The 10,958-nt window shown below is 38.0% G+C and overlaps 1 pseudogene; it reads left to right on the top strand.

The window, feature by feature from the left end:
• The first annotated feature begins 8,258 nt into the window (after nucleotides 1–8,258).
• On the top strand, nucleotides 8,259–10,948 carry LOC149162895 (exocyst complex component EXO70B1 pseudogene; annotated as a pseudogene).
• Nucleotides 10,949–10,958: the final 10 nt, after the last annotated feature.

The raw sequence follows: 10,958 nt of genomic DNA, 5'->3' as shown, positions 1-10,958 counted from the left end.
CGCAGGCGTTCAAACCAGGCAGTGCGCAGTCTCAGGACAGAGGCGCTCAGGACAGAGGGAGTCAAGTTTAATGGCTTATTCAAGCACATTCAGTATTGCAGGCGAGCTACAAGAATCCGTTCATGTGGGCAGAGAAATCAACGCACAGGTATAACGGCCTCAGCGTTAGGTAGTGCCACCTTAACCAGAGAGGGCGAGGAAGAAATTATGGCATGGTCTGACTGCTCAGAGAGCGACAGAGGCAGAGGCAGAGTAGCGCTCTGGACAGAGGCGTTAATTATGGACAGAGCCCAATTTGCAGAGAATATGAAACGGTTTTGAAGTCTGAGCGTATTTAACTGAACAGGGCGCAGGAATTATAAATAGAATATGTCAGGGCAGCGCAGGTGTGGCAGACAGACATCTCAGAACCGCTTGGACAGCGCTGGCAGTGTCAGGAGCAGCTAAAATTTAGCTGAAGTAATATTCATGAGAAAATATTCCTGAGATGCAGAATTGATGGCAGAAATGACTGCACAGAAAGGCCATAAGACAAATGGCTCACATTAATTATGCAGGGCAGGAATACGCCTGCTCTGATACCATGTTAAACACACATGGACAACACAAGAGATATGAAAGATAAATCATGCAGTACATTTTTTTATTAACAAGAGATTTACATTTATAGTACATTATGTGACTCTTGGGTTTCAGATCCCAAGGTCTCTTGGACTTCTTTGTCCATTCGACTTCCACACTAACCCACTTAGGATTAGGTGTCCAACAAAGGCCAAAAGGATCAAGATTGGAAAGGTGAGGGAACTATACCCTCATCTTTTGAGCAACTGAAAGTGATCTTTTGGGGTCCAATAACTTTCAATGGGGAGGAGTGATCAGGTGCTCAAAAATTTGCTCAAAATTAAAAGTTGTCGAATCGGTGTGGAACCTAAATGACCGCGTAGTGCTCATTGTTTTGAATCTAACACAACTCATTTCGTGTGAAGCAAACATCATATGCTCCCTGAAACATGTTCTGTTCATTTTCCTAAATAAGTGAATTTGGAAAAAAATGTGCAGCACTGCACAATCAGTAGTATGTACTGCTAACGTGGCAGGTTGACTGGGTTGCCTACGTGGCAGAGCTGATTGTGTTTTCTTTGGCCAATCGGTGTTTGCCTCATGTCACAGGGTACAGAGCTGAGGTGGCATGTTTTCATTGGTTGGATGGTGGCCAACCACATGCTGCCACGTGGCCCAACCAGAGGTTGCCATGTGGCAGCACGGGGGCCACCAAAATATGGTTGAATTTATGAACTGGACTCCACGGGAGTCGATACTGAGACCTCTTGCCAACAAGAGTCGTGCCCTAACCACATGGGATAATGATGGTTCTTCTTAACCATTGAACCAAGCCGTTATATAAAGTATAACGGTTATCACATGACCCTTCGCCGAGAATCGTGGGTGCGCGGGAAGAAATAGGCGCAGAGGCGTAGGCCTAAACTTGGCCATATGGGTAGCAATAAGACCATGTCGGGAGGAGGAGTGGGGGCTCGGTTGGTGGGGGCAGGTCGTTGGACTTAGCCTGGTGCACGTGGCCCCTACATGACCATATTTTTCGGAAATAAGGCCTTAGAGGACATTTAAAAGCTCCAACAATTTCGCCCCAAGTTTGGTGAAATCAATGCTCCGTTAGCGGATTTTGGGGCGAAATTGTAGGACCAATGCCGGATTTTGGGGAAATTGTAGAGCGACTAGCAGAAAGGCTAGGGAAGCTCATATATTCTTCAGTTTTTGGTCTTTTCAGGAAGAGGCTAGATAGACATTTTTGGGTCTTCTGAAGCTAATGGAATAAGTTTTATAGCCATTGGAGCACTTCTGAAGAGACTTTTTGCAGGTTTGAGTCTATGGGTGCTAGGATCAATCAGTGGGTTGAATAAGTTTTTGAAGGCTTTTGAAAATGGAGAGGACCTTGTAGGGGTTTTCTAGCCTTCATATGTTTTCTGCAGCAGCTGTGACATCTATGGTGTAGCTCATGTTTCTCTTTTCTCATTATGTCTTGTTGAGGAAAGTTCTCTTTTAGTACTTCAAGTGAATTGTTGTACTTGTTATGCTCATAGTCAGATGGAGTATGGGGTCTTGATTTGAGAGCCCTTTTCTTGTTGATTGTTTCATGACTGACTGTAGGTTGTCATGTTTTTAGAGTGAGAGTTATTTGCAGGAGAATGTTTCCTTGAAGGGGAAACTAGCCACTCTTTATGTCAGCACACTTTATGTACTCTTTATCACTGAAGTCTTTTGAGCATTACGAGATTGAGTCAAGCCATTGGAAGTTGGACGAAGGAGACGTAGCCCAGAAGGGGTGAAATCATTCATCAATTACTGAGTGTATTATTGTTGTGGTGATGTTTTCTCTCTTGTTATGATGTTGTTCAGTGTTTTAATCCATGTTTAAGCTCATGAATTACATATAAAGACATAAAAACTCATGGTTAACTTGTAATTTACCTCATAATCCTCAAGCACTTTTTTTATATTATGAATTGGAATTTAGCACAAAAAACACTAACTTTATCATTGAGATCCAATCATATAAAATTTGTTTAACATCTAATTATTTTGATCATTTTAAATATGCTAAATATGTCTAAGATGAATTTAGTCAATTTAATTTAAATTTTCTTAGTTACCTCAGTTTTTTGAGATGAGAGAGATTGTTAGTAACTTGAATGATGAAAAACTATGAAATACATTTTTTGAATGCAAAGTGACATTGTAACAATGTTGAATGACATAAATGCAAATAATAATAATGTAATCAATTACAAACAATCTTCATTGTGATCAATCTCAAACTATTTTCTTTTATTGTTCTTATTGTCACACCTATTAGTTTTTCCATCTTTTCATATCGATCATATGAAAAGGGCAGTTGAAATCATAGACCATTCAAATATTTAACTCAAGCTATTGTAGTAAACATCATACCTTGTCTCTCTTGCTCTCCAATATTAATAGTAGCTTTCTCCAAAGTCAATCATTGTGACTTATGGAGTGTTAAACCCCAAATAATTTTCAATGGTAGTTGTTTTCTATTACCTCATTTGAATGCAAAGTGATTAACAATGTTGAATGATGGAAAATGGGAATAATAAGAAAGAAGCCAATTACAAATAGTTTATAGTTTCAGGAAGCAAGCATTTAAGGTAAGTGACATTTGATTTAGGATGAAAGTTCAAGTATTCTATTTATGTCTGAATTGTTGTAACATAGAAGTCAATGCACACCATCAATAATTTTTCAAACAACAATATTAATCTAATTACCTTGAAATGAATGTATATTATACATCTAGTTGCAACAAATCAGAAATCAACAACTACACTGGAATCAATGCATATAGTGCAAACAATAAAATATGATTAGAAATCAATATCTATACTGAAATTAATGCATCTAGTGCAATCAATCAAATATGATTACAAATCATTATTACATTGAAACTAATGCATCCAGTGCAAGCAATCAAATAGGAGTAGAAATCAACATCTACATTGAAATTAAGGCATCTAGTGTAAGCTATCAAATAGGATTATAAATCGACATCTACACTGAAATTAATGCATCTAATGCAATTAATCAAATAGGATTAGAAATCAACAACTACACTAATCGATACATCTATTTGAGTGAAAAGCCAAAATATTCATGAATTTCTAGATCTAACTTCTATGTCTATATTTGTCTCTTTCTTCTTCCCTCTCTCTCCACCTTCTATCTCCCTCCCTCTCTCATTCTCTCTCTCCCCCTCCCTATCTCCTCCATCTCTCTCTTTGTCTTCACCACTCCCTCCCTCCCTCTATCTTTTTTTTCTTCCCTCTCTCCCACTACTATCTATATCTATACCTCACTCCATCTCTCCTTATTTGTCTCTCTATGTCACCCCCCAAACACATGTCATGATCTCTCTCTCTCCATATCTATCTCTCTTTCTCCCTCCCTCTCTCTGTCTCTCTATTCTTCCCTCTCACCCCCTCCATATCTATCTCTCTCTCCCTCTGTCTATCCTTCTTTGTCTCCCTATATCAACCAACAAACATATGCACACTTTCTCCATATCTAATTATCTATCTATATATCTCTCCCTCTCCCTCTCCCTCCCTCTCTCTCTTCCCCTTCTCTCTCTCTCTCCCTCTCCATATCTATCTCCCTTCCTCCTTCCCTCTCTGCCCCCTCCATCTATATCTCTATCTCCCATTGTCTCTCCTTCTTTGTGTCTCTATCTCACCCCCTAAACATACTCTCTCTCTTTCTCCATATCTATCTCTCTTCCTCCTTCCCTCTCTCTTCCTCTCTCTTCTTCCCTCTATCCCCCCTCCATCTATATTTGTATCTCTCCTTGTCTCTCCTTCTCAACCCCCAAAACATACACACGCTCTCTCCATACCTATCTATCTCTTCCTCCCTCCCTCTTCCTCTCCCTCTCTCTTCCCCTACTCTTCTTCCCCTTCTCTCCCTCTCTCTCTCCTTCTCTCTCTCTCTCTTCCCTCCCACTCTTCTCTCTCCCTCATTGCCTCTCCATCTCATCCTTTTCACTCCCTCTACCTCTCCACCTTTCTCTGTCTAGATGTCTTTCTTCTTCCCTCTCTCTCTCACCCCCTCCACCTCTATCTCTCTCTCCCTCTCTCCCTCTCCTTCTATCTCTCAAGTACTCTCTCTTTTCCTTTCTCCATCTCCCTTTATCTCCCAACTTCCTTTGTCTCTCCCCCTATCAAACACTCTCTCTCCACCCTCCAACTCTGTCACTATCTCCCTCCCTCTCTCCTTCTCTCTACCCCCTCCTCTCCATATCTGTCTCCCTCTCTCTTTTTACCCCTTCTTTCCCTATCTATATCCTCTCCTTTTCCCTTTCTTCCTCCGTCTCCTCTCTCCCTCATTTTGTCTTCACCTCTCCCTTGTCACTCCCTCTCTCTCTACACCTTTATCTTTCAATGTATTTGTTCTTACCTCCCTCCCCCCTATAAATCCATCTCTCTCCCTCCCTCTCTCATTGTCTCTTCCCCCTCCCCTATCTCTCTTAAATTCGATCCCATTGTATTGTGTTCAAGAAAGTATGTCAATTAAAAAAACATAATCAGTTGTAAAATATTAAACCTATATTTTGGATCCATCATGTCAAAGAAAGTACAATTATAAAATAATTGTGCCCAAACATACACAAGTTCTCTCCATCTCTCTATCTCTCTCTCTCTCTCTCTCTTCCCCTTCTCTCTCTCTTCCACTTCTCTGCCCATATCTATCTCTCTTCCTCCCTTCCTCTCTATGCCTCTCTCTTCTTCCCTCTCTCCCCCCTCCATCTATATCTATATCTCTCCTTGTCTCCACTCTGTTTCTCCTTCTCAACCCCCAAAACATACACACTCTCTCTCCATATCTACCTATCTCTCCCTCACTCCCTCTTCTTCTTCCTCTCTTTCTTCCCCCCCTCTCTCTTCCCTCCCTCCCTCTCTCTTTCTCTCTCCCCCTTCTCTCCTTCTCTCTATCTCTTCCCTCCCGCTCTCTTCTCTCCCTCACTGTCTCACCATCTCTCCCTTTTCACTCCCTCCCCCTCTCCACCTTTCTCTCTCTATTTCTTTCTTATTCCCTCCCTCTCTCATCCCCTCCAACTCCATCTCTCTCTTCTTTTCTCTCTCCCCCTTTCTCTCCCACCTTCCTCTATGTGTCCCCTATCACACGCTCTCTCTCCACCCTCCAAATTTATCACTATCTCCCTCCCTCTCGCCTTGTCTCTCTCCCCCTCTCGATATCTACGTCTCCCTCTCTCTTTGTTCCCCTTCTTTCCCTATCTCTATCCTCTCCTTTTCTCTTTCTTCCCTCATCTCCTCTCTCCCTCATTCCGTCTTCATCTCTCCCTTGTCACCATCTTTCTCTCCACCTCTATCTCACAATGTCTTTGTTCTTCCCTCCATCTCTTCCCCCCTCCAAATCCATCTATCTCCCCCACTCTCTCCTTCTCCCCTCCCCTCCTCTCTCTCTTCACTCCTCTCTCCCTCTCTCCCCCACCACTCTATTCCCCCTCCATCTCTCTCTCTCTCTCTCTTAAATGTGATCCCATTGTACTATATTTAAAAAAGTATCTAAATTAAAAAAGCAAAATTGGTTGTAAAATATTAAACCTATATTTTGGATCAATTATGTCAAAGAAAATACAATGATTAAAAACTTAAAATAATCATGCACTATCTTTCCTCTATCATTGTTAGTCACTTTGTTTTCTCTTTGCTTGGATCCTTGGTTAAGATGCATCTATCTTAGTTCTTTATCATATTACTTATATTATATAAATTTCACCTATGTATATAAAATAGTATTTTAATTTTTAATTTTATTAAAAGCTTCCTCTATCATTGTTAGTCACTTTGTTTTCTCTTTGCTTGGATCCTTGTTTAAGATGCATCTATCTTAGTTCTTTATAATATTACTTATATTATATAAATTTCACCTATGTATATAAAAAAGTATTTTAATTTTAAATTTTATTAAAAGCTTGTTTTAATCTCTATGAGAATATTTTTAGTAGTCATGAGGATGGAGGGATGGAGGGTTTAGATATATCTCAAAAGTAATTATAACCTTTTTACTTTTAGATATAATTAAAAAATATCATGAAATTAAATTAGATTGAAATAGGCCCATGGTATTGTAACAAGTAACTGAAAGCTTAGATCCATAACATAATAATCAATGGCACATGGTATTGATAAACCATGATATTGGCCCATGGTATTATGATTCTCTTTTATCTAAAAAATGTTCTTGCACTAAAAACGACTAAAGAGAACATGGAAGATTGTGCTGTTTTTAAAGTTATTATTATTATTAGTTATAATATAGTCCACATTAAAAATGTTGACATACAATCTTTCTTACATTACATCCAAGGCCTACACATATACCCTATAAAGGGTTGTAAAGCACCTCTTGATCCAATAACTAATAATTAAACCAACTTAGATTCATATTAACTCAGATGCAAACCTTTTTTAGAGTGAAAAGAGATTTGATCCCTCTTAGCCTTTGGTAGATCCAAAATTATATCTTAAGAGAGAAACCTTTTTTAAAATGAAAAGAAAGTTTTACCTAAACTTCTTTTAGATTTTTTTTTTTTTTTTAACAAAATCCTCATTTAAAATAAAAAAAAGATCTAATCCCCTCGACACTTTATAAATCTTAAATAAAAATAAATCTACCCTAAAAAAATAAAAATTAAATTTTATTATTACTTTACACCTCCACAATAATCATAATCATAATATTAATTAATAATTAAATAATGACTTTTCAATCTAACTTCATCTTTACTATCGATTAAATAATTTAATATTCTATTAACACCTTTTCCATAACTTTGACTATATATCCATTTATATTTATTTTTTAAAACTTAAATAATTTTTAGTGCTTTTCCACGACTTTAACCATATGTTAAAGTATATTTCCTTTTAAAAATATTTTATTCAAGAAATGTGAATATACTCACTTTTATATATATTTAAAACTGTACCATCCATCCTTTTATATATTATAAAAATAAAACTATAACACTTCTATTTACAAAAATAAATATATAATAAAAATTAACAGTTCTATTTACAAAAATAAATATATAATAAAAATTAACATTTTCATTTACAAAAATAAATATATAATAAAAATTAATATTCCTATTTACAAAAATAAATAAATAAATATATTATAAATAAATATATAATAAAAATATAATAGTAATATCCATATTCATATTCATATTTATATTTACTTTTTTGAAATGTTTTCTAGAACTAAAATTTATACCCTAGAAATTTAAGAATAGATGAATCACAGTAGTGGGTTCGAAATGCGTTCCCAAATGATTTTCTAATTTAAAAATCGATGAACCACATTAGTTGGTTCGAAACAATTTTCTATGTGATTTTGCTGAAATTATTCTCACAATCAAATATAGATCACAGAAATCTAAACTTCTTAAATAAATATATAATAAAAATATAATGATAATATCCATATTTATATTTATATATATATTCCATATTTACAATATATAAATAAAAAATTATATTTATATTTATATATAAACATCCATATTTACCATATATATATTTGTAAATAAAAAAAAAGTGTAACATTCATATTTACTTTTTGGAAATGTTTTCTAGAACTAAATCTATACGGTAGAATCTTAAAAATCGATGGGTTGGTATTGGTAAAGCAAGATCACGGGTAGCCAGCGTACAAATCCCATGTGTCGCGAGGCAGGTGAGATTCGCCTATTGGCTACATATAGGCTCCCTGAGGTACGTTTCTGCTGCATTTCGCTTAAATCTGTGGTCTCAGATACCTACTTCTAATTCTCCTGTCGTCCACTATACTCTCCTGACCCCGAGAATTTCAGGGTTCACTGTCGTATTTTTCATTTTGCTTTTTCAATTTGTCTCGAACCCTAGTTATTGCTTGCAATTTTCAAATTTAAGTTTGGAACCTCTATCCGGGATGGGATCCCGGATTGAACACATTTGAAGAAAAAGGAAAACAGGGGTAAAAAATGGCTTCTCCCGAGGAGGACGATACAGTGGGAAACATTGTTGAAACCCTAGCCGATGATATGCACCGCGTTTTTTCTAAGTTGGATGGCCGGTTTCCCCGTATTGATGGGACAAACAATGGGAAAAATGATGAATTTGCCTTGCCTGTAAACCTGGAAGAGGAACTGAGTTCTTTGGAGGATACGATCAGGAAATGGGAAGGTTCAGGGTTCAAGTTTGCTGGGGAAGGTTCGAATTGGAGCGAGGAGCTGGAACAAGTTTATTCATACCTACGGGCAGTTGATGACATTCAGAGTTTAGTTGATGGGCTCAGCCAGTTACCGGATGATGTGAAGGATTTGACGGTTCTGCAGCGCTTGGAAAATATTCACCATCAGGCTATGGATTGCCTCGAGGAAGAGTTTAGGGCACTTCTGGAGAAACATAGTAATGCTGTGGATCCAGATTGTGCGTTCGATTCAGCGTCCAGGGCTTCCTTTAACTCGAGTTGTGATGAGAGGGCATTTCGGAATTTGGCAGATGATGAGAAGGAGGAGGATGTGCCTGTTGCACAGCCGGTTGGTGACTTGAATTTCACGATCGATTCTCTGCCTTCTGAGATAGTTAATCAGCTAAGCGAAATTGTGGTGCGCATGGTGCGTGCCGGATACAGTACAGAGTGTTGCCAAGTTTATTGTATGATCAGGAAAATGTTTTTGGAAGAAAGCGTGATTAGGCTTGGATTTGAGAAGATGAGTATTGAGGAGGTACAAAGGATTCAATGGGAGCTACTAGAGGTCGAGATCTCGAAATGGATGCAGACTTTAAAAGTGGCAGTGAATGTCTTCATGTCGAGTGAACGAATACTCTGTGACAGAGTCTTTGCGGATTTTCCTTCGGTTTCCGAGACCTGCTTTGGGGAACTCGCGAGAGGGGTTATGATCCAATTCCTCAATTTCGGTGAAGCTGTTGCAATTAGTCGGAGGTCTCCTGAAAAGCTCTTCAAAATTCTGGACATGTATGAGACTTTATGGGATCTTATTCCCAAAATAAATCCTATATTTTCTGGTGAAGTCTGTTCAGCATTGAGGTCAGAAGCTTCTGCAGTCTGGTTGCGACTTGGGGAAGCAGCACGAGGAACGTTTTCAGAACTTGAGAATGCCATCCAGGGGGATTTGGCCAAGAATCCTGTACCTGGAGGGGCAATCCATCCTCTTACTCGGTATGTTATGAATTACATGAGGCTTGCATGTGATTATAGAGATACGCTTGAGCAGGTCTTTAAACAAGATGGTGGAGCTGAAATGAATGGTGTATCGGTCAGTGCTATAGAGCACTCGGATGTTCTTGAATGTCGAAATGGCACCAATAGGACAAATTTGTCACCGTTGTCTATGAAGACAATTGCAATTATGAATCTTTTAGAAAGCAATTTAAATGCAAAGTCAAAGTTATATAAAGATCCGGCCTTGAGCTATGTGTTTCTTATGAACAATGGGCGGTATATTGTTCAAAAAGTAAAAGATTCAGAGCTTCACAGTTTGTTAGGTGATGCTTGGGTGCGTCAGCACTCATCAAACGTCCGACAGTATCATAAAAGCTATCAAAGGGTTGCTTGGGGCAAGGTCCTTTCTTGTTTGAGAGACGAGGGCATCCATGTTGGTGGAAACTTCTCCAGTGGTGTCTCTAAACCTGTGCTGAAAGAAAGATTCAAAAACTTCAATGCTTTGTTTGAAGAGATTCAGAAAGCACAGTCGACTTGGATTGTTGCAGATGATCAACTTCAAACAGAGCTACGGATTTCAGTTGCCGAGATGGTTATTCCAGCGTATCGTCAATTTCTGGGCCGGTTTCAATATTACCTAGAAAATGACAGACATCCAGAAAGATATATCAAATATGGGCCTGAAGAGGTAGAGGCTTTGATCAATGAATTATTTGAAGGGGCACCAAGTTCAATGACTCGAAGAAAATCTTCAACTAACTGACACGTGTATTCATTGTTTTTTTTGCAAAAATCTGATGTCTTGTGTGTGTTTTGTCTGCGATTTCCATAGTTCACATGTACCTGTAACAATTAGCCCTTGGCGGAGTCTTTACAAGTGGTTATATTGAGGTTGTTCCCGGGTGAAGGGGCCGAGAAAGGACTCTTCCTGCCACATTAATATTTATTGTGGTTTAAATAGTCAATGCATTCACATATGAAAAACTTATGAACTATTTCTTATCCTGTATTGCAAAATTATGTAACCAAATAGCAATTTATTCATTGCATTCTGTTGCTAATGAGCACTTTAGTGAAGGGCATTATAATTTTGTGCTCATGCCTTTTTGTAAATTTTAAACGTTTATATAGTAAATTTTGAATGTTACTGTATAGTGAACTGCTTCCTA

This window comes from Pinus tabuliformis, chromosome 5_2, assembly GCF_031772625.1.
Source record: "Pinus tabuliformis cultivar Carrire ecotype Pingquan chromosome 5_2, CPIR1, whole genome shotgun sequence".
Lineage (NCBI taxonomy): Eukaryota > Viridiplantae > Streptophyta > Pinopsida > Pinales > Pinaceae > Pinus > Pinus tabuliformis.
The sequence above is the reverse complement of the archived record's forward strand: the minus strand, read 5'-3'. Positions and strand labels throughout refer to the sequence as shown.